We start from the raw sequence: 23,850 nt of genomic DNA, 5'->3' as shown, positions 1-23,850 counted from the left end.
AATCTTTTGTTTTTGCTTTTGTTTCCACATTTCCAGGGAAGCATGGAAACTCCCATTCAAACACAAGTCCCTGTTCCTAACTCCTGAAAGGTGCAATGCAAAAATATCATGAAGGCAGATGAAGTTGTTCCTCTGAAAGACTGATAGCTACAGCCAGATGATTTTCCGGAAGAACAAAACTCCTTGGGTGGTTATTAAAACTGCATTACCTATATACAATGTAGCATCACAGGAAAGTATGAACAAAATTAACCCTTGAGGCAGATTACAATGTGAAATATAATAATTCATCCTTCCCAGTCTCCACCTTTGTTTGGACCTACGGTATTTATCTGTGATCATCTCTCTAGCACCTAATTTGCCTTGTCTCTTCTTTTTTTTTTTTTTTAAGATTATTTATTTATTTATTTACTTATTTGACAGAGAGAGAGATCACAAGTAGGAAGAGAGGCAGGCAGAGAGAGAGGAGGAAGCAGGCTCCCCGCGGAGCAGAGAGCCTGATGCGGGGCTCCATCCCAGGACCCTGAGATCATGACCTGAGGGGAAGGCAGAGGCTTAATCCACTGAGCCACCCAGGCGCCCCTTCCCTTGTCTCTTGATAGCTTCTGGATTCTATTTGCATATGCAGTTGACTGTCAGCTCCATTCCCTTGAAGCCAGTGATGGGTCAATGAGTGGACATATAACCTAAGCTACTCCACTCAGCTTAGATCTCAGGATGTCTCAAGGGAATTGTGCAACCAAAGTGTGAATCTTTGGTGGGTGCGTTAGGGAATGCAAAACAATAGCCTAAGGGTGAAAATGGCCCATGGAAGAAAGTGAAACTATGAGAATTACAGAGAAAATAGATTAGGAGTCCCTAAGACATTGTTAGTATCTGGATCAAACCATACCTGAATTTTATGCCTGCAGAACTTGTCAGTTCTTTATGCCAATAAATATTCTTATTTTTGCTTAACATAGCTAGCATTATTTCTTCTTATTTCTAATCTAATGCACAATTGACACAAAGCCCAAGAGATCAATTCCACAAAAACAAACAAAAAAATCCTAATATGGATAGATGAAAATCATCTATCCAGAATGAATGCAACGAAGGTTTATTTCAATCATTCTGTCTATTCTGCTTTCCAAACTGAGTCATATCCAAAATATCAGATACTAAACCATTTCAATTTCAGAAACTCATCTTCAAAAACTACTTTTCCTTTCTCCTTAAACAATCGCCCTTAATTATTTTTTAATATTGTTCTGCCTGAGGCATGTGCCTTATGACTATTTCATAATATTGTTATATGAAAATAACTCACATTTCACAAATAACAGCTTGAATGTTTTTCATTGCAAACATTCTGCTTCAAGTTTGACATACGTTATTTCAAGTATAATTCACAAGTCTGTACTGTATTTATTCCCATGTTGCAGATGAGAAAGCTGAGGTTCAAAAGAGTAAGTAAATTACCAAAAGTCACAGGTCTAAGAAGTGAGAGGGCACAATTTGATTTGGCTTCCCCATCTATATCAACCACCTTATAGAATCATCAGATGTTCTCGATAAGGGATATGCAGAGTGCCTGGCACTTAGCATTCAGCATATGGCAGTTCTGAGGGCTATGCTTTTGGAGATAAAATTTGATTCTAAAATCTCCAGTAGGGAAAAAAAGCAAAAAGTGCCTCTGTATGCAGTAACACAAAGGGCTCTGATAACTTATTTAGCTCTGAACTACCCATCTTCTGTTTCAGGTGAGTATGGGGGTGTATTTGCAGGAAAGCCAACAGCTTTCATGTCAGCCCTGGAGAAAAAGGTGGGAACTTCTGGGTGCCAGTCAGCACTGCTGCCTCCAACCCATCCGTGATGCTCAAATCCTTCATATTTCCTCTCTGCAAACACCTAGGGGATGTGTTGCGCCTCATCCCCGGCCAGACGGAAAGGCCCAGAGGCGACTTACAATGAACAGTAGACAGAGAGCAATGGGACTGGAGACTTTAATACAGACAGAGCCTCTGTCCCTTCTTGGCTGCAGCAGACAGCAGCAGGGATGGACCTGAAGTGATGGCGCTGTGCCGGCAAAGCACTTTGGCACATGCCGGGATATGAAAGACTCTAATGAGACCCATCTCACAATTCACTGGCCACGTGCATTAAGCAGGCAAGGATTTCTTTCTCCCATCCCTGCAAAAAATTCCTATGGCCCAGGTCTGCATGCGACAGGGTCCCCCACCACCCAGGAAACCAGATCTCTCAACGTTCCCCTGACTTCCCTTTCTTTGGCAGTAAAATAAGCCAAAGGGGAGGCGTTAGCCTGGCTTTAAAGAGACAGGAGGCATTTCCAACTGCAGATCTCTCCTGGGGTCTACAGGAACCTTCCAGAGACCTGCAATGCATGCTAATCCTTCCACTGGTTAAGAGAGTGGGCTCCTTCATAGTAAAGTCATTGTTCTTTCTAATTGTCAGAGACTGCTGCTCTGCACTTGCCTGGAGCGATCCAATTAACATATCACCACAACACCAACCATTATAATATGTTCTATGTCCTACCAACAGGGAAAGCCCCAACCCTGCTTCCATCCACAGCTTCCATCTAATTAAGTCTTTAATGCGTAAACAGACAGGGAAAACAGAAACCTGGATAGAAGGCTGTATGTCTGACTCACTTTCAGCCCAAAAGTGACCTCGTGGCCTTGGAATATTTTTGCTGTTAATGCAGAACAGTTGAGAAAGTGAAAACAAAAAGAAGGACAGCAGGAGGAGGGAAAGGTGGAGGAGATAAGGACCAAGGATGGAGGAGATAGGGAGGGATAAAGGGAGGGTGAGAAAGAGAAGAAAGCCTGTTTGCTGCTTTGGGGAATTGAAAAACATGTAACTTCTGCTGGAAACTATTGCCATGGCAACGTTCAAACAATACAGAGAAGCCTTCATAGTTCCATTCTTGCCTTCCTGAACACCACTGTGTAGATGTTAACTCTTTTAGGGTGGCTTCTGACTTTCTGCCTTTTCAGTGAGAAGAAAGCAGAGTTTCCTGGCTTATTCCCCCATAAAGCACTTGAATCCACTCACGCACACACTGGCTCTGGTCCCAGACCAGGTGAGTCTCTCTAGAGATCAGGTAACTAAACTACCAGCATTCCCTCCGCTCAGATCAGAACAGCCAGGTTCAGAGTAATCTCAATCAATCTCTCGGTCTCCCTCTCCCTTCCCCGTCCTTCCCACCTCCTTCTCACCCGAGGTTGTAGAATCAGTACAACCTGAGATCTGGCTCAGATTCAGCTGTAAACCATTCAGTTGTAAATCCTATCATTTCAAACTATTCATGTCTACGTTTTCAAATGCCCGCACCTTTTTTAACCACCATCTCATACTTAGTTACTGAAGTTCTCACCATCAAGTCATTGGTTCGAGAAAATCTCTATTGTCCTGAGAATAGTACTACATTTCTTAGATTCAAAAATCAAAAGCAAAACAAAAACACAAAAAAATATAAAGGGATCAGCTGTATCAACAACAGGGTATATATTAAAACATCACAAATCAATCAATCAACTTGTTCTAAGGCAGGACCACATCACAATAACAGATGATTTTAATAATTAGAGGATAGGATTAGTCATAAGAAAAAAGATCTTACTGTTTTTCAACCTGTGAAACCCATCCCCCATCCCAGATATCCACCTTAGCAACAAATAAGGATATGTAACTGAATGGCTAAATTCTTCCACTTTCCAGACAGTGACTTGGCCAGAATTGATTGGATAAAACAAACAGACCCCTCCAAGAAAAGTATTGTCTCAGCAGTTCATGGAGGCCAAACACAGCACTTGATCCTCTTAAGAAACTTTCTCTGCACACCACCCCATTGCCCCTGCCCACCCTGCTCACCACATACACCAGAACCTGAAGCTTTATCCCAAAGGGTGTAGTTAATAAAGAATATTGCTTTGGAAATTCTGCAACCAGAATTGAGAGGATTCAAAGGGATAGATTTAAAAAGCCCTGTGAAGGGGCGCCTGGGTGAGCCTTCGGCTCAGGTCATGATCTCAGGGTCCTGGGATCGAGCCCCACATCGGGCGCCCTGTGAAGCACTATGATTAATGCCGTCTTATTTACTATTATTAGAGATTAACAATAGAAATCTCTAAATGGGAGATGGGGGCATCTAAGACTAGAAGAAAAACTAAAAAAAAAAAAAAACAAACTTCACAAAAATCAAAAAACAAACAAAAAAGAACAAAGGTAATAGAAATGTTCTAATTGAACATCTTCAAGACATTTATTTATAGCAAAGATTGAAGAATAAGACCATAATTAGTGTCTTACCATTTAACGTTTAAAAAAAAAATTGAACCCAGTGTCTTTTGCTGTTTCTTATGAAAGAAAGGAGGCAGTGTCCTTCTAAAGCATAATGCCAGAACATCTCCTGAGAAGAACCAGGTTCCATAAAATCAGCTGTTCACATATTGTAAAAAGTGACTATAGATCACCAAATTTTTAAAACGAAGAATTTTTACTAACGAGATCATCTTTTTTATTCCTCCACTGCATGAGTCCATATTTGGGCAATATGCAAAATTCAAAAGCATAGTCTCTTTCCAATAGCCATTCATGAGTAAAAAGGCCCACTTCATATAACTCTGTAGCTTGCGTGGTGTCTGACTTCAAGGAGCACCTTCCTTTTTGTAAAGAATACTCTTTGTGAACAATGCCATCCAGGAGACTGCATGGCAAAACCTGCAGCGAGCTTACAATCAGCAGCTATAAATTAGATCCTAACATTCATGCTAAAACACATAGAACTATTTTTAAAACTGGTATCCTCAAAGACAGCTATTAGCAATATTTCAAAAAGCTGATTCAAAATCATGCCTGTACTCATATAATTGCATATGGTAATTAAAACCCCTCTTCTTTTGGCTCAGTTTATATCAGGTCATGGCGAAAATGTTTATGGAGGTTATTTACAGAGTGATGACTGGCAAGTAGATGTTTCAATTAAGAAAAATGGAGAAACAAATTGCAATGTATTTCTTCGTCAAAGTAGTTCTGAAACATTGGGTCCCTAAAAAGGAAACTAATAATGATAAAATCATAAAAATAATAAAATAAAAAATAGTAAGTAAACAAATACTTTTCACCATATCTTAATGGTGGAAATTTTGAAGAATAATGGCCTTCCACCATTAACCAAATTAAAGGAAACTCTTCACCCTAAAGATGTGTTAGATCAGCCCACTCATTTATTGGCACTACCAAACTGAGAACTTCTATGGGATACATTAATTAGATACAGGATATGGGAAGTTAAGATGAGGTCTACATCCAAAAAAAAAAAAAAAAAAGTCACCATCTAGCAGGTTTTAGACAAGTAAATAGTTGTTATAACAGTAGTAAAAGCTATTCAGGTGCATAAGTGGATCAATTGGTTGAGCATCTGCCTTTAGCTCCGGTCGTGATCCTGGAGCCCTTGGATGGGACCCCACATGGGGCTTCCTGCTCATTGGGGAGTCTGCTTCTCCCTCTGCCCCTCACCCCACTTCTGCGCGCTCTCTCTCTCTCTCTCTCTCAAATAAATAAATAAATAAAATCTTAAGAAAAATCTGCTATTACAGATCTACGAACAAAATGCTGATGTAAAGAGGAGAGGGGGGACTCAGTGGGTCTAGGGAAGCTGGGAAAGGTTTTTCCAGAGGAAGTAACTTGCTCTGAGACTTAAAGTATGAGTACATCCTAGAAACATGGATTAGGTCTCACAGAGTTTGAGCCAAAAGTAGCCTAGGGTATCTCCAGAGGAATAACGTATTCAGTATGGCAGGCAGACAAGAGAGGCATGAATAGGCTGGCCAGACTGTATTATCAGGAGTAGAATTTTGATTTTATTCTATAAATGTATTTATAGACTCTAGAAGGGGATGTTCGACTTTATTTCTTAGGCTAATCCTTTTAAAGAAAGAATGAATAATGGACTATACTGGAGAAAAGTTGGCATCATTGGAAGATATCTAGGAGAGAAAGAGTGGAAGCGGAGCTGAGGGACAAAAGAGCTGAGTTTAAGACAGGGTCGATAGATGAGTAATTTGGTGAGTCACTGGATATGAGGGAAGTGAAAGAGATATTGATATCATTTGGAAACTGAAAATATATAGGCTTCTGGAGGGCAAATATTCAGTTACGGTTGGCGTAGTAAGTTTGTAAGGTCCACAGGAGACCAGACAAGTGAGTAAGAGCTTGCTGACAATGGGGATTCAGGAGCCACAAGGTGGTTGAGGCCAAGGAGTTAGTTCAGTGTTATCTCTCAAAATAAGTCCAGCTGACAAGTCTTAAGAATGTAGCGAGATGGAGAATAGAATAAATTCAAAGGGGGAAGGCCTCAACATTTAAAGAGAGAACAGGAGGACTGAAGGAGAATGAACTGAAATTAATAAGGGAAAGGACAGTGAGCAGCACCTTAATGCTCTGGAAGGGTTTCGGAAAGCCAGAGGTGGTACTGGTATCTAGCGCTGCAGACAGATTAATTGTGATGAGAACTGAGATCAGGCATTAGGTGCCCACCATTAGGAGTGCTTCTGCTTTGTATGATACTGTAACTAAACACCAAAACACTATTAGCATTGACCTCATTTCTTATACAAGTTTGAATTTCCAGATGATCTCACAGCATTTTGTAAAGCTTTTCTGCTAGTATGTTGGGCGAATTAGCGCAATTTCCCCCAAGAGTTTCCTAGTTGTCCCTTTCTCACTTAGGGGCACTCTTGGATATCACTGAAGATTGACAAAAGATATGCAACGTCTATGTGACCTAAGGGGAGACTGTAGCCATCGCAATCTCAATTAAAATATTCAGACTGAGTACTAGGCTAGATGATGGTGAGCTGGCGTGTGTATTTGTTACCAATTGAACAAGTTTGAACTTACTGATTCTCATCTCAGGTTCTAAAGTCAAAAGAAATGTATCTTATACTTCCAGCTCCACTGCTTAGCTGCTACATGACCCCGGACCAATTACTTAGGCTCTTTGTGTTTCAGTTCCCTAGGCGAGAATTAAGCAAAAAAATACATAATATCGACATAGTGTGTGGTGCATATCAAATGTTCAATAAATATATGGTAGTTACTATTGCTATTAGGAAATTATACTCATAACTTTCATTAAGTGTTAAAAGCTTCCATAAGCATAAAAATCTGCCATCAGCTTATGCCAAAGTTGAAATAAGTTAATTAATCTTACACAAGCTTTTCATCATTTTAGTCTTCATTATAAATATGACTGACACTGGAAAACATTATCAAAAATAATACTGCCAATTTTGATAGTAAAGTTGGAAAAAAATTCATTTACATATTCAGTATAAATATAAAGCAAAACACTCACAGCGCTTTCAGTTAAATGTTCCCATTTCTGTGAAAAATAACCAAGGACTTTAATGAAAAGAAAGTGAGGTAGCATTTATTGTCACTGATCATGTGCCAAACATGTAAACATCTCAATGCTCCCAAAATAACTGCATAAAAAATTATTTCCATTTTTACAGTCAAGGAAACGAAGACATTGCTAGGTTAATTGCTACTAAGGATCCACCAGCTAATAGGTGTGAAACAAAGTTGGAATGCAATGTTTGTCTATTTCAGATCGCTTTATATTTCCCCTACAAGCACTAGAGATTTATTTCCCCTTTTGACCCTGCATATCTGCCACTGTAACAGTGATTCTGCTTTCCTCCCAAAATACTATACTCCATGTTTTAAAAATTTTATCCTGAGATCAGGGATTAACATTTTCAGTTTCTAGAAATCCTGAATCTCTAGGTAGTCAATTATGATCAGAATCCTAAAATTTTAGCTTGAGGGCATCTTAGTTTTTAATCTTTATTTAGTAGAGGAGAATATAAGAGAGGTAAAATGACTTATACAAATTGTTACAGTGGGTTACTGGTAACATTAGAGTAGGAAAAATATTTGTATCACTTAACTTTCAGACCTCAGCTTCTGCAACCAAAGGAAGCCACTCAGTAGGTGCTTAACACACAGTCAGTACACCCATTGGTATTTTTCATTGACCCTCTACAGATTCTTTTTTTTTTCTTTTTTGACCCTCTACAGATTCTTGAAAGCCACATTTCTTGCACGTATGTGTTCCTGCATGACGATACAAATATGCAGATATATCTGCATTTGAGTTTTTTGGAGGGGGTGTCTCAAATTAAATTCAATTAGTCATTCAAAGAGTATTTACTGCATGCACACTACTTGTCAGACACTTTCTGAGATGCTGAGAACATGCCAAAGAACAAATAAAATCCTTGCCATCAGAGAATGTTACAAGCACACTGTCTCGTCCACAAGATCTGCCCAACCAAATTTCAACTGTCAAATTCACATTTCTTCAGAGAAATCATTTTGAAGAAAAGATGCAAGAGACTCTTGATCCCCTTGGAGAGTCTTCCAGGACACTATTTATAAATCATTAATTTTTTATATTTGTATTATAAAGTAATCTAAAGAAAGTTTACACGGACACAGGATATCGTCCACAATTCACAAAGCATGTTTCAATATTTCCTGAGGGAATAGCATTCACTAAAACACATTCAACTATGTTTTAAAAGTGTAGGATCTTACCAAAACATAAATGAGCCAAACAAGGAGGGAGGGAGAGCAAGAGAGAAACCAAGAAACACACTCTTAACTATAGAGAACAAATTGATGGTTACCAGAGTGGAGTTGGATCAGGGGGATAGGTGAAATAGGTGATCCAGATTAAGGAGGGCCCTAGTCATGATGAGCACCTGGTGATTAAAGACTTAAAAGAAAAAAAAAGGTATAGGATCTTACCAAAAAGGATTGTACCTATTTGTGCTACTCCAACCTTATTAATGCATTTCTCCTTTTTCAAATCTATACCAACATGAATTTAGATAAACTGTTTCCTTAAACCAGACTATATCAGCTTATTTTTTATTTGCAAATTATGCATTACTTAAACTAAAATCACACATACTCAATTTAAATGTGCATTTATTGAATGACTACTATGCATAACATATGCAATGTGATTTCAACCTCATGGCAGTCAGTTTTATGTGGGTGTTATCACCCCTATTTTACAGATGAGCAAACAGACTCAGAGAGGTTAAATGGAGCATGTAACACACGTGACCCAGTGGAAAGCTGAATATTCATATTCACTTACGGTGCCAGAGTCCAAGTTTACCAAATTTCCTAGTCACCTTTAAGGAGCACACAAAAAAGTAAAATTTATGAAATGGTAAGAACTTCCATAGATGATTTCCATCTCTTCTTAAAATCAGTGAAAATGATTAGCTTTAGAATGCTTTTCCAGAATGAACGCAGATTTCAAATTGTTTCCCTTATTGAAAAGCCACAGCATAAAATTCCAGCGGGCAATTCCTCAGCCTGACTGTCTTGTTATCATCCACAGATATGATATCAAGAATAACAATAATTAAAACAGTAGGACTCTTTTTCCCTCCAAGGGAGAATAGGTCTCCGGAAACATACTGAGGAAACGGACAGAACACAGGGCTGCTGTTGTAGACAATGAAATTATGAGCAATGACCATGACTGGCTGCCTCAGAAAATGCCTGCAAGTTGGTGTTGGAAGATTAGCACATGCAAACTATAAGACAAGTATGTCTACATGCAATCTTGATTTCATACATTCTATCAGGCCTTTATCTTATCAAAAGAGGCTTAACAAACACAGGATTCCTTATATCCAGAAAGTCTCTGCATCCAAATTGTGGACTTGGGGGCCTTCATATTAGTAACAGAATTTTACACTATCTAAATTATATAATTGCCTAGAAATCTGTCTCTATTTTGAGCAAGACACTGTAAAATACAGCTAAAATTATACATTTAATATATAAGAGCTATCATATGCAACTTTTCAACCAAAAACACACAACAGCATTATTTTTCCCTAAAATCTCTCTCAAGTGTTATTTTTGCTGAAATTTATGTTTCTATGCTTTAAGGAGAAATTCTTGATTTTTCAGCTTCTGTCTGGAGGCAGTATTTCATATCTAAAATGATATATTGCAGCCAATGTGTCCTGATAAGACATGGAAAGAAGAAGGTGGTGATTCCTGTGAGGTCAGTCGCACATTTCCTGGTTCTCCAGTGCAGCCGCTAGAATTGGTAAAGTGGCTCAGCCAGCCGGTATTAATTCCCAGGAAGTTAATCCAAATTAATCCAAGAACCCCCATAACAAACAGCCCTCAGTAGAGGGCCTATTATGCCTGGGGCTTTGCATAACATTACTTTTTAATTCACAAAACCATTCAAATTTGTTGACATTATCATTCCCATTATACAGATGATAAGATGGAGGGTCAGAGAAATTAAAGTTATTGCCCAAAGGCCACAGCGATTACATCAGGGTGAGAAGATACTTGAAAAGGTAACTTCAAAATTTGGAAAACCCACCAGGTTTCTAGGCCTAAGGCCCTCTGCAGAATCCCAGTACACAACTACCTACTCACAAATGTCACTCAATGAGCACCAATCTTGGCCCTGAAATAAGCTGAAATGAGGTAACTTTCCAGGTCTTGCATGGTCAAAATATTTTCATCAGTCCATGAGCAAGTTGCTTGAAATACCAGGCCAACCCCCAATGCCAAACCAAAGGAGATGAACCCCAAGCTGGGCAATGCGTCTCTAACTGTAGTGCCGGGGAAGTGATTCACCAGCATGAGAAATGATGCCATCCTTAGAAGCTCCATCATTTCTAGATCTGAAGAACATGCTTAAGTGGAGGCGAGTGGGAGGACACACTTCAGCCCACAACTTTAAACATATCTCTACCCTCTTTCTCTCTTTCCTTCTCTCTCCATCCCCCACTCCCTCCCCTTCTTCCCTCTCTTTCTCTGAAAAGTTTGCATGTGTGGAGGGTACCCTGATATGGGTCTATGATTCTGATAAGGCCCCAGAGAGGAATGGAGAAGGATGAGGAGGAAGAGTTTTGCTAAAAGAAAAAAAAAGAGAGAGAGAGAAAAGAAAAGAAAAAAGAAAAAAGCCAGCTCCATGACCCTGGAAGCTATAGGGGAGGAAGGAGATGGAAAGAGAGGTGAACCTACAGACCCCCAGAAGAGCTGACCATGTTTAGGAGAGGAATGGACTTGGAAGTCTAACTGGGTTAGCAATGAAGACATTTTCCATTCAAAAAGAACAAAAAAAAAGAAGAAGAAGAAGAAGAAGGAGACGGAGAAGAAGAAGAAGAAGAAGAAAAGAGAGAAAGAAAGAAAAGAAAAAGAGAAAAGAAAGAGCAAGGGATCTCCATGGATTAACAGAAGCCAAGCTGACAGCAAGGCTGGGGGAGTTTCCCATGTGATGTCCAGAGCTGAGCAGCAAAAACAAAGTAACTTTTTTTCTCTTTTGTCAGTTGTGCTAAGTTGCAAAGTAACAGGAACTTGAGATTAACTTGAGTGAATCTATGATCGCAAGCAGTGACTTAACTGTGGTCATGTAAAAAACAAAATAAAAAAAGCAAACAAACAAACAACCTGCAAGGAATTCTAAGATATGCAGAAGCCTACAAGGAGCTCAGGGGAAGGAAAAAAAAAATCCTGCACGATTGTTTTCATAGGTTGATAAATGTATTGCCTGATCTGTGTCCCAACAGGAAACATGTGCCCAGAAAAATAAATTAAAGAAGTGCTCAGCTGTAGGCTAGTTTAGTTAAGGAGTAATGAAAAGGATAAGAATAGATGATGGGAGCATAAGAACAGACTCAGAGGCTTTTAGCAAGGGTGTTTCTGGTTTCTATTATCACTTCTCTAATATAAATCTAACTCCATGGTTCTTAATGACTCTCCAGGGACCACCACTCACCAGATTAAATGTGCCCAACACCAAGGAAGAACCCAGGAGATTTCGGCCTCTTATCTCCTTCGAGATATACCAGACTTGGGGATTTTTTCATTTTTTATTTTTTTAGTAGTATTAAAACTAGGGTTATCTGAGCTCTGCTATTAAAAAAAAAAAGTCTAAGTAAGAATATGAATATTGGAGAACAGCTACTCTTGAGGTCCAGAGTGGTGGGAATTTATTTCAAGCTCTCAGGACAGTTTCTTTCCTCCAGCCTTCTAGATAAAAAGGCATATGTGGGGACAGAAGTAGTCACACTATGTAGTGTTGATTCTTGTCCAACTTGGATCCCAAACTGACTTTTGTCTGCCGTTTAAAGGCTTGTGGGAGTTACCTGTCTCCTAAGTTTTGGCCATTAACCAGAGTTATAGCTTCTCTAGGCCTCAGTTTCCTTTTTTTTATTGGCATGAGATCTCTGAGGAGTCTTCTGGCTCTAAAGTTATTATGGGTCTATGATTCTGAAAAGGCCCCAGAGAGGAATGGAGAAGGATGAGGAGGAAGAGTTTTGCTAAAAGAAAAAAAAGAGAGAGAGAGAAAAGAAAAGAAAAAAGAAAAAAGCCAGCTCCATGACCCTGGAAGCTATACGGGAGGAGGGAGATGGAAAGAGAGGTGAACCTACAGACCCCCAGGCTTTCTAAGCATTTTCAACCCTCTCTTAATTTTCTTTCTTGGCCTCTGTCTCCCAAGACAAAGCTGTCACATGAGAAGCACTGGAGCTCAACACACAGACCTTTTCTAAGTTACAACAAGACACTCGATTTCTGCTTTTTTCTCAAGAGCCCTCCTGTCTTGGGGATGTTGGGAAGATTTCTGGCAAAACCCAAGTCAACTGCCCAAGCTGCTTTCTATCTCTGGGCAGCCTTTCTGTTATCCAAAGAAGTGGTTAGTTTGAAAGGGGTGGGGTTAAAAAGAAGTGGGTCCTCCTTTCCATTCTTAGCACTGGGGAGAACCTAGGTAATCTGAAGACCACATTTGAGCATGTGTATGCAAGAGAGATGGGGGAAAGTGCAGTTGCCTCTCTCCACCACTTCCTCCCTCATGCCCACTCTCCCTCCCTCCCTCCCTCCACCACCCACCCACCTTAAGCCATCCTTCATCTGCTTGGTGTATTGTCATATTTTTGTGTTAATACATTCTGTTGATCTGTAATGTCAGGTTGGATAATGAAATTTAAATTGGGTCCCTTCGATTTCCAATGGCTAAACATTTGTGCCTCTAACTCCAAGGCTGCCATGCAACTTAAATGTATTCGAGAGTGTCAGTCACATAGCTCAGGCACCCCACACTGCAGTGGCTTTCTTGGGGAGATTTTTTTTTTTTCCTGGTGAACATTTGCAAAGGCGTTTGCCCAGGATGCAGACAACTTGCATCATTATAGCAAAACGGCTTATTGGTGAGCACAACCTGATGGAACAGATGCCTGGGCCACCCTCTCCCTATTTTCTGGCCCCCAATAGCCAGGCTTTTAAGCATCCCACTAAAGGGGGTGAAGGGATCAAGGAACCAGGAATGATAAATAAATGGGCATTTTCTTCATCAATAAAATAAGAAAATAAGGATCACTCACTGTATTTCAGACAGATCACAGCAACATCCAGATGGAAATCCAGGTGGTTAAGAACAAGCGAAAACGCGTGATCTTGACACCATAAAGAAAAAAAAAAAAGGGTTGGGGGGGAGGTTGATGAAGAAAAATCCAACTGCAATTATCCATCAATTTTAGTCAACATAGGCACAAATCCAACTGTGCTCTCTGCTGGTTTCTCTCCCCCAATCAATGCCTCATTCTGCCGCGGTCAACTTTTCTTCTCCGAAATTTCTTTGCAGATGTATTATTAATTCCCTCTCCTCTTGTGGGAAATTCAAAAAGGAAAGAAAACACCACCATAGCAGGTCTTTACTTTCCAAAAAAAAAAAAAAAAAAAAATGCCCCAAACTTTCAATTCCAAAAATATCTCCTTGGCTTACTTTCTCCTTTATAGAGAAAAACGAAAATACTTTTTCTTTGTGGATCCTCCGTTCTCCATTTCCAATCATCCTTTTGGGGAGGGGGGGGGAGCTGTTTTATTATTATTTATTTATGTCAGAACACACCAAGTCCCGTGGGTCTGACACCGGTTTATTTCATTTTTCAAGGCTCCCTGTGTGCACACATACACATTTGTGTTAAGATCCAGGTCTCCCAAGAAAAAGCTTCCTTCTTCTTTTTCTCTTGCACAATCAGTTTATCCACTGCGTTCGGTTCCAAGAGAGAGCTGCGTCCCGCATCCTTCATTTTTGCAAGGCACCCAACCGCCACCGCGACCGCCACCAAAAAAAGAAGTCTCCGTTTACATCGTTGATCCCTCAACCCTCAGCACCCCTTCGAAGAATTTGGGGATCAACTCCCCCCACTCGACAGCCTTCCGGCCGGCCCCTTCTCCAAAAATCTGATTAGATTTCTCATCACAACCCAGTGCGCAATTGGATTTTTGATTTCAGCCACCCGGCCAGCCACCTTCCCCTCTCCCTCCAAACTCCCTGTTATATCCTGTCTCCTTCCCTCCACCGCCTCTGCAATTTCATAATCTCACGTTAAATGGAGTGCGGGGGGCGGGGGCGGGGGCGGGGGCGGAGGTAGTGGAGGAAAATTTCAAGGCTCCGTCAGCTGTCAAGAAGAAACCCATTCCTCCCACCCCCCCCTCTACTTTTTTTTTTTCTTCTTCTTCTTCTTTTTTTTAAGGCTCGGGGTGGCTTTCGTTTCCTCTGTCCCCGCCCCCACCCCCGGCGCCCGGTCCAGATCCTCCAGGTGTTGCAGAACTCCGCGAGCAGGGCCGGGATCACGGGGGAGACGCGTGACGCGGTCCCTCGCCGGTGGCCCCTGCCAGCCCCGGGGTCCCCTTCTCCTCCATCCGCGGGCAGCGCATCCGGAAGGGGGGCGCCGCGGCGAAAGAAGTTCAAACTAGGCTTTTATTGCAAAGGGGAAAGGCGAAGTGAGGGGACCTACGGGGTGTGAGGCAAATTTAAAAATAATAATGAAAGAAAAAACGAAAACAGAAAATGGAACGAAGGAGGTTAAAAATTAAAAAAAAAAAAAAAATCCCTAATCGCTGGCTTCTCTCCTCCTTCTCGAATGAAACTGCAGCTTTGATCTCATTTCCAGCTGCGTCGGGAGCCACAAGTTGGTCTCTCTTCGCGCAGACCTTCTCGACGCCGGCTGGTCCTCCGCGAGGAGACGCGTTCTCGGGAGCGCAGCTGCTCCGCGCCGGCCTTAGCGCCATCGCCCTGGCTCGCGGCTCCCTGCGCGGCAGAAACCCCGGTCCCCTTCCATCCACTTCGGCTAGAACTCTCTTCCTCTCCCGCCCGATCCTCTCCCACCCCCCTCCCACCCCGCCCGCTCTCCAAGCTCTCCCCCGATAAATAAATGCGCTCCTTGTGCCCGCGGCACCTCCTGCGGCTCTAGGCTCTCAGCCAATGCCACGTCCTGACGTTTTGGGTCCTAGCTCCCCAAATCTCCTCTCGGACTGCAGTCCCCTTCCCTCCTCTGCCCCTCTTTCTTTCCCCCTTTCCTTTCCCTTTCTCTGCTTGTGATCAGTAAAATACAATTACCCAATTACCTCCCATCATCTTAGCACTGATTGGTCAATTGCATTAACACTTGAAGTCGGGGACGAGGGGATTGGAGCCTCTGCGGTGTGGCACCGCTGCCACCTGGAGGGCAGAGCCAGAACAGCTGAGTTTCAAAGCAACCCCCAATGCTCCGAGGTGAGTAATAGGCAAAGAAACTCAGGGATTGTGTGTGAGAAGTTACCATTTTTTGTTTTTCTAAAAGCCTGCCTGTTTCCACCCTGAAAGCCAAGCGTTGGAGCTACAAAGGGGAAGACATTGAAATCAAATCTCCAGTAAGATTCAGAAATATCACCAAATACAGAGAGCTGTTGCTTTCAGATTGCTGGGCAAGAGACTCCTCTCCTAGCCAAGCAGGCTGGTCACAAGGTAAGGATTAACATGGTAGTATTACCCAGGATAGGCTGATCAGAAAGCATCTAGGAGTAACTGAAAAGCTGCTGGGAAGGAAGACTGGCCCAGGAGGATAATCTCAACATGAGAAAGCACTGTAAAGGCGAGATAGGAGCCTTCAGACTATGCAGTGTTGCAGTAAATTGGCCTGTTCAGTTTGTACAAGACATCCAGGACAGCTTGACAACTCAATTCCAACATCCTTCATCCTGGTTGTGGGCTTTTCCATCATCGCGTGTTAAGGGGTCCGGTGGGGGGGGGGGGGAGCGCTGGGCAGGTGGCACATTTCAACTTCACAGAGTGTTCTTAGAAAGGCGGAGGGGCCGAAGAAACATTAGCATTGCATTCATGTTGGTTTCTTTCTCTACTACATTCTATTAATAAAGAAGTATAGATGTTGGAGATGAGCAAGTATGTATCTGCTTCAGGCTCCTTAATTAATGATCTTTGTGCTCATTTTCTTTATTTTTGAGAGCTCAGAATATGTACTTGGCTTAAAAACAGTTTTAAACAAAGTGAGTTAATCATAATGAGAAATGCCATTAGACAAAAAGGAGATTTTTTTACTAAGGGAACATCAGAGGCATATCCAAGTTCACACCAAATGTTCTTTTTTTTCTTTCCTGTTCCCTTTATAGAACATGGATATTTTCTCACTTAGCATTAGAAAATTTAAAAAAGAATTACATCTATACATTTATTTGAGTACTAAGCACATGCCCTCATATGTATCTTAAATGTCAGCATCTGCAAGGGGACGGGCCTTTACACATGGATTGTGATTTATTAGAATTTCCCCATCTTTTTGGAGAGTTTTGATGTAGTTTGAATTGCATCAACATGCTTCTATAAAAATAGAAAATATAAATATAAAAATATTTTAAAAAATAAATGCTGCACTGACTGACTTAAAACATTAGTGGGCAGTTGACTGTAACTTTGTCTTTTGAAGCTCTTGCCCTTATATGCCAATTATAGTTTATCAACTAATAAGCCATTAAAAAGTACACTTACTAGTTGCTCTAGATAGCTTCAAAGGAGTCTACCCTCTGGTTCTGAAGTAAACTAGAAGCTATTTGAAATGCAAATTTTCTTTTTAGCGACTTTGACAGCAAGGGAAAGGCCAATGATTTGTTTTTCAAAGCTGATTATTAGCTACCTACCAGACATCTTTAAAGCCTTTCGGAATGAATTAATCTATCAAACAAAGCAGCAGGGAAGGATCAGTGCTTTTTAGCCAAAAGGAAAAGGGAAAGTGTTCCCATTCCTGCTTGGCTTCTCATTCTTGGCGGCAGCTACCATTTCTTTTTCCACATCGGCTACCCATTCACACTCTATAACCTTGCGTTAGTCACTTGGTTTTCATATTTTTGTTCAGATCCGAACCAGTGATTACTGGGCATCCATAAGGCATGGGCTTTTGCTGACTTCTTGCATACATCACTTTATGTAAAACTCAAAACAACCTGTTGGGAGATTTTAAAGGCAGAGAAAGTGATGCCAAAGCCACATGCTTGGTAAATGACACAGACAAGTTTTGAACCCAGATCGACTCAACACCAATGCTCCCATTTTTGTTACTACTTCTAGGTAGTATGGGGGAATACATCTAAGATGGTCACAGGCATGCAGGCTGCGGTTGTCAGCTCTGAATCCCAGGAGGTGAATGCCTTACCCTGTGGGGAAATGGATTTGCCACACTTGTCACTGAATGACCTTATTTGAAGAGAACTGAAATAATTAGTAAGCAAGCTAACTGTCATACGAACACACATGCAAACTAAATTGTTATTTAACAGTGATATAAATGTAGATAGGGATTCGGTAGAAGTTGCCAGGTACTGTCAACAATGACAGGGTATACGTTCGAGGAAAATTCTTGATAAAAGCTCTTTTAGAGGAAAAAACTACCCAATGAGCAGTGGGATCGGTCACTTTGTCACAGTTCCAGTTAGCCAATCTGAGTGACCAAAGGTTGGACAGGACAAATGCCGTCAAAATGAGATGTCCCAGGAGAAGAGGAACATGGCGTTAACAAGGCAGGTTTGTCTAAGGACATACAGAATTCTGTGTGTGTTCTCCATTCCTGATTTGTAGGCATTTAGTTGGTGAAACAAAACTATCATGTTATTTCACTGTGTGCTGGTGACTTTACCTGGTGTAATCTTCAGCAAACAGCAGAGGACAGCATCTTGTAACCAGAAATACAGAAAAAGCAGATAGAAGGAATTCAGTAACTTTGCTGAAACCCTGAGAAAATATGGATGTGTCTATTGTTTATTAATTTAATTTAACAGGCTTTAAGCTGCTCTATTCAAGCATAATACATACTTATGATTTGGGTCTTTATGCTACAAATTCTGGGAATAGATCGTCCCTTTTCGCTTCCAGTTCTATTAAACAGGGCCAAAATATCCTGTGATAATCGTATGAAGCTTGCCTTTATCGTCACACATAATGACATGTGAATTCACATCTTTAGACCAACTTCTTTTGAAGACCACTTTAATGATAAAAGGCCATATTTAGTGGGAACTTACTACAAGTGTTATGCTAGACAAAATGTGATGCTAGACAAGAATGTTGTATTGCAGAACTATAAGGTAGCCTAATAGTCATTTAGTCTTCTTCCTTGAAATACAGATGAAGATACTCAAGTCCAAGTAGATTTGCAGGTTTCTGTTTCTACAATGACTACCCCTCCAACCGGTTCCCACCCTATATAGTCTTGTTTTTCAATGCCTTCATACTTAATTTTTTTAAAGCAATAACTGGCATGTAATGATAAGTTTATGAGTCTCAAAATCCAAGTATGTTCTAAGTATGTTATAGATATCAACTCATGCAGTTCTCTCAACAATTTTAGGAAGTAGGTATAATTCATTTCCATTCTATCTTATAGATAATGAAAGTAGAGGTGAGGTTAAATAAGGGCACCCAGCTAGGAAGTGATGGAGGCAATGTTTTTAACTCAGGTTATTTCGCTTCAGAGATCATGGTTATAACGGATACTTCCTATTATTACTTTATGGCACTGGACAGAAATGATTTGCTCATGTCTGTACTCTCCCCCCAAAGCAAGATCGATTTAATGAGAGCATTTTTTTTTGTATTTCTAATATTATCCATAGTTGAATGAATAAATGTCTAAGACTATGACATATGGAAACATATATGTCTTTTGGCTCTTATTGGATATTCTTTACACTGTGGTATACAAAATGTTAGAACTTACTGCAATTACTAAACAGAAAAACTAATAAAATAATTTAATTGGAGAATTATAACTTGTATCAGCTAGCTGATGCTGTGTAATTAACCATCCTCAGACCTGGTAGCTGAAGTCAGAAATCACTTATTATTTCTCATGAGTCTGTAGGCCAGTCAGAGATTGGTTAAATGGTTCTGATTTCGGCTGAGTTCACTGTTAGCTGATCTAAAATAGACTCAGCTAGGGTCACTGGGGCAACTGCACTCCACTCCATATATCTCTCTCCCTTCATCAGCTTGGCCTAAGCAAATTTCTTGGCAATAGCAGAAGTACATTTTCATGTTTCTGTATGAATCAAATTTGCTCACTTCTGTTGGCCCATTGTCAAGGAATGGGACAGGTCATCCTACCCTTCATGGGAGGCCACTTTAAAGTTACATGATAAAAGAGAGTGAAGAATCAGGGTGATCACTGCAATGAACCTCAACTTCTATCTCTTACAAATAACAAATTTCCTTAACAATTACGGGGACTTGGAGGAAAGAAAAATTCTCATTCATTCAGTCACTTACTTATTTCAACAGATAAGTATTAGCCTCCTATCATGTGTCATGCATGATGAAAATTATCACTAACTCCTCTGTTACCCCCATTGCCCTAACCACATCTGTTGATGCTAATTCAAAAATGGCTTAACATCTGACCAATTCTCTTTGCTGTATTACTTTAGGAGGCCACTCTCAGGTTCCTCTGTGGACCCTTTGGCACTGCCCTTTCTTCTTACCCATGCCACCCCATCTCTAGTACCAGCTAGTGTCTGAAAAAGAAATGCTGATGAGAAAGTTAAATGGAAGAAATAAGAAAGGGAAAATATGTTCCATACATACAACAAGAAGTCACAACAATGGGGGGAACTCTCTGCAATGCATAGGACAAATGAATCCTATTTTAATTATGTAACTATTCCTTAGAAATAACTATTAGAAATAAGTAGGAAAAATTAAAAAAAAATAACCTTACAGATGAGTGGGAAAAATATATTACTAGTTGATTTGTTGAAGACCTGGTTATTTTAACCTTTATTGGTGCCCATGTTATTTAGCACCGTGCCTGACCTTTTGGCCTCTTACTACCTTTTGATTGGTGGATGAATGAACTGTCTTCTGTGGGGAGGAAAGTGGGTACATAGTAGGCATGCCAATTACAAGCAATGATGATACACAGGGGCAGAATTTTCCAGAGGTAATATAAAGGGCTGGGTGAACAGAGGAGGTAACAGTTACCTCTCTGTGGGGGCAATCCCAGAGGACTTCCCAGTAGGAAATCTAAATGTGTGAAGAGCTTCAGGAACTTTAGCATAGAGTTGATGGAGGCAGGATTGCCATTTTGCAGCTAGAGAGCACAGAATGTGCATTCTAAGAAAAAAAACAATTTGTAGTCCCCAGATTAGCAGGGTTGAGATGAGCTAAATTAGGTATTCAGCCATGGGAAAGGTGATCAGACGATCAGATGCCATGTAGAGATCAAGAGAGTTCAGATTCTGGAAGCAATCTTAAAAGTTTCCTTCTAGGAGGATATCAATTGCAAATGAGCTCTGGGAAGGAAGGGAACACATGTGGAATGGAGCCTCTGTGGTGGAAGGGAGCATCTTAAGAGAGAATCCTCCCCTTCTCAGGCCCACTAGGCAACATGACAAATTCTAGGCATGACTTAAAGTAATAAGAAGAAAGCTGATGGAGACAATTGTATGACAATTTGGCAACCGATCCTAATTCAATTTAGACCCAATTATATTGCTTTTTAAATGGTGACCCAGGCACTTGTAGAACACAGTCTCTTTTATCAAATGTTTCTAAGAGAGATGGTATTTATGCATAGAAACTATATGGTGGTATTTTTGTACTGTCTAAATTAGGATGCTCTGCGCTGAGAAGAAAATTGGCCCTAAAGGTATCTTTAAAACTCCACCAGGAATTAGTAGATGGTGTGAATCCAGTTGTGTAGTTTCAGAAGACAGCTGCATTTTATCTAGCAAAATCAGCACTTGATGCTAAACAACTCTTAAAGAATGTCACTTTACTTTAGCATTTGCCGTGCAGTGAGGATTCAAGATATGATAGCCTTGTTTTCCCCGCCATATTGCTATTGTGTCTACAGGAAATGAAGTGCACAGATTTCAAAATTCAGTTCTTTTCACATTGAAGGTGCATTAGCACATCTGTGATGCCAGGCCTCCAGCTCCTTTTGAGGCACGAGATGCAAATAATGTTAAACAATCTGCATTTTTTTTTAATGTTCACATTAAAATTTTTTTAATGTTCACATTAAAATTTTTTTTATTTTTTTATTTTTTTAAATTTTTTTCAGCATAACAGTATTCATTGTTTTTGCACAACACCCAGTGCTCCATGCAAAACGTGCCCTCCCTATTACCCACCACCTGTTCCCCCAACCTCCCACCCCTGACCCTTCAAAACCCTCAGGTTGTTTTTCAGAGTCTATAGTCTCTTATGGTTCGCCTCCCCTCCCCAATGTCCATAGCCCCCTCCCCCTCTCCCAATCCCACCTCCCCCCAGCAACCCCCAGTTTGTTTTGTGAGATTCAGAGTCATTTATGGTTTGTCTCCCTCCCAATCCCATCTTGTTTTTTTAAAGATTTTATTTATTTATTTGACAGATAGAGATCACAAGTAGGGAGAGAGGCAGGCATAGAGAGAGAGAGAGAAGAGGAAGCAGGCTCCCTGCCAAGCAGAGAGCCCGATGCGGGGCTCGATCCCAGGATGCTGGGATCATGACCTGAGCAAAAGGCAGAGGCTTAACCCACTGAGCCATCCAGGTGCCCCCACATTAAAATTTTTTAATGTTCATAGTCAGATATCATCTCATACCTGTTAAAATGGTTAATCTCAAAAAGACAGGAGGAAGGGGCACCTGGGTGGCTCAGTCCATTAAGCATCTGAGTCTTTTTTTTTTTTTTAATAAAGATTTCATTTATTTATTTGACAGACAGAGATCACAAGTAGGCAGAGAGGCAGGCAGAGAGAGAGAGGGAAGCAGGCTCCCTGCTGAGCAGAGAGCCCGATGTGGGGCTCCATCCTGGGACCCTGGGATCATGACCTGAGCCAAAGGTAGAGACTTTAACCCACTGAGCCACCCAGGTACCCCCAGTTTGGGATTTTCAAAATACCTCACAAGGGGCAGTATGCATTTGAATTGGAGAACAACTGGACGTAGGAGAGCAATTTGGAAACACTGGGAGGTTATGGGGATTCAAACAAAGGCAACAGCTTTGGGATTAGAGATGGGGAGAGTAATATAAGAAATGCCAAGGGTTAGAATTTACAAAATTTTATTAATTTGCAAACTTGTTGTTTGCTATTTGTGCATGTGTATGTGTGACATCCTAAATAGAGACTATCTACAACTTCCATGCAATATAATGAAACACTTTCTAAAAATAAAGCTCTCTAAGCAGAGAATGAACTACCAGTTAAAATTGTCACTGGAGTGGCTCAGAACACAGGCTGTGGTGGTGGGTGGGTCTATAATGCAGGCTTCAATTGGATAAGCAATTCCACACATTGTCCTCGATTAGACTTCCACTGGCCCATGATCGCAAAATGAGACACGTAAGGGCAACATAATGGGTCTGTTGTATTAATTTTTTAAATTGAAAGCAAACATCTTCCATTTGTGACTAATTCTGTCCCATATTTTTACAACTATAATTTCCTTTCTAATTTTTATTTAGTAATATTTGTTGAATGGTACATATCTGGTAAAAGAAAGAGCTGGAAACACTCTTTCAAGCCACTGTATATTTATTCCTATTCATGATGTGAAAAGTGTTAAAGTCTGTGACCCACTAGACGGCCTTTGAGCGCCCTTAGGACTCTTACATTTTATGCTCTTCTTAGAATATGTCTGCCTGGAGAAGTGTGTTTGTGTAGATCAACAGAACAGGATGATTGACATTATTCAACCTTTCATAAAATAAATCAGTGTGTCAGACTATGAAACTGCAGATAATGCTTCCAAAATTTCCAATACAGCCGCCTTTTTAGAAAGCAAAATTTCCGAAGTGAAATTGATGACATCTTATAAACACTTGTTCAAATGTTCCATTCACAGCAAAACACAACACTGGAAAATGTTAAGAACCAAATTGCCAGCATCACTCACCAAAGTTGAATCTTTTGGAGCCCTTCACATACAGACCTACTATCCTGTATCAAGCCGTTTCCTATAGGTACCTTTAGGGGCTGAGGGGCCCAACAGTCCGGACTCCCTTTCCTTAGGGTGGAAAGCAATGCTGCTGACAAGCAATGCCATTACGCTAAGTTTCAAGTCAAAGAAAGGTGCCTCTAAGAGCCTGTGCAGTCAAATGCCACAGGATTTCAAATGGAAATGACATGAATTAATTTCCTGAGAAGAACAAAAAGAAAAGGAAAATTGAGAAGAAAGGCAGCTTCTTGTAACACAATATGCAGATTAATGGTGCCCACTGATGGATTGAAGTGTCAAAAATTCTCCTTTCAGATATAAATGAAGCTACGAAAGTGTTTGGTGGGGGGGTTCTTTCACTTTCTCTCTTATTCATATGAAATATTAACTGATCAAGTCAAAGTAAAATTCGTTTTTCTTGGTATCTTTAAAATCTTCTCTAGCCCAAATGTTAACCTTTGGACATTAGTCCCTGGGTGAAAGGGCATACGGTCCTCCCGAGGGCATCTCATTATTCTGGGAAGAAAATTAAAATC

At 40.6% G+C, this 23,850-nt stretch overlaps 1 protein-coding gene across 7 annotated transcripts in view; it reads right to left on the bottom strand.

Moving 5' to 3' along the window:
* Positions 1-23,850, bottom strand: part of LRRC4C (leucine rich repeat containing 4C) — a 1,220,402-nt gene that overhangs the window by 148,795 nt on the left and 1,047,757 nt on the right. For 3 of the 7 annotated variants that reach the window (XM_046014221.1, XM_046014222.1, XM_046014226.1), the window contains exon 1: positions 13,449-15,205. The exons of the other annotated variants lie outside the window; for them this stretch is intronic. The gene's annotated coding sequence lies outside the window, so the exon portion shown is untranslated. Of the gene's footprint in view, positions 1-13,448; positions 15,206-23,850 lie in introns of those variants that run through there. 7 annotated transcript variants of the gene reach the window in all.

This window comes from Meles meles, chromosome 8, assembly GCF_922984935.1.
Source record: "Meles meles chromosome 8, mMelMel3.1 paternal haplotype, whole genome shotgun sequence".
In the NCBI taxonomy this organism is placed as follows: Eukaryota; Metazoa; Chordata; class Mammalia; order Carnivora; family Mustelidae; genus Meles; species Meles meles.
The sequence above is the reverse complement of the archived record's forward strand: the minus strand, read 5'-3'. Positions and strand labels throughout refer to the sequence as shown.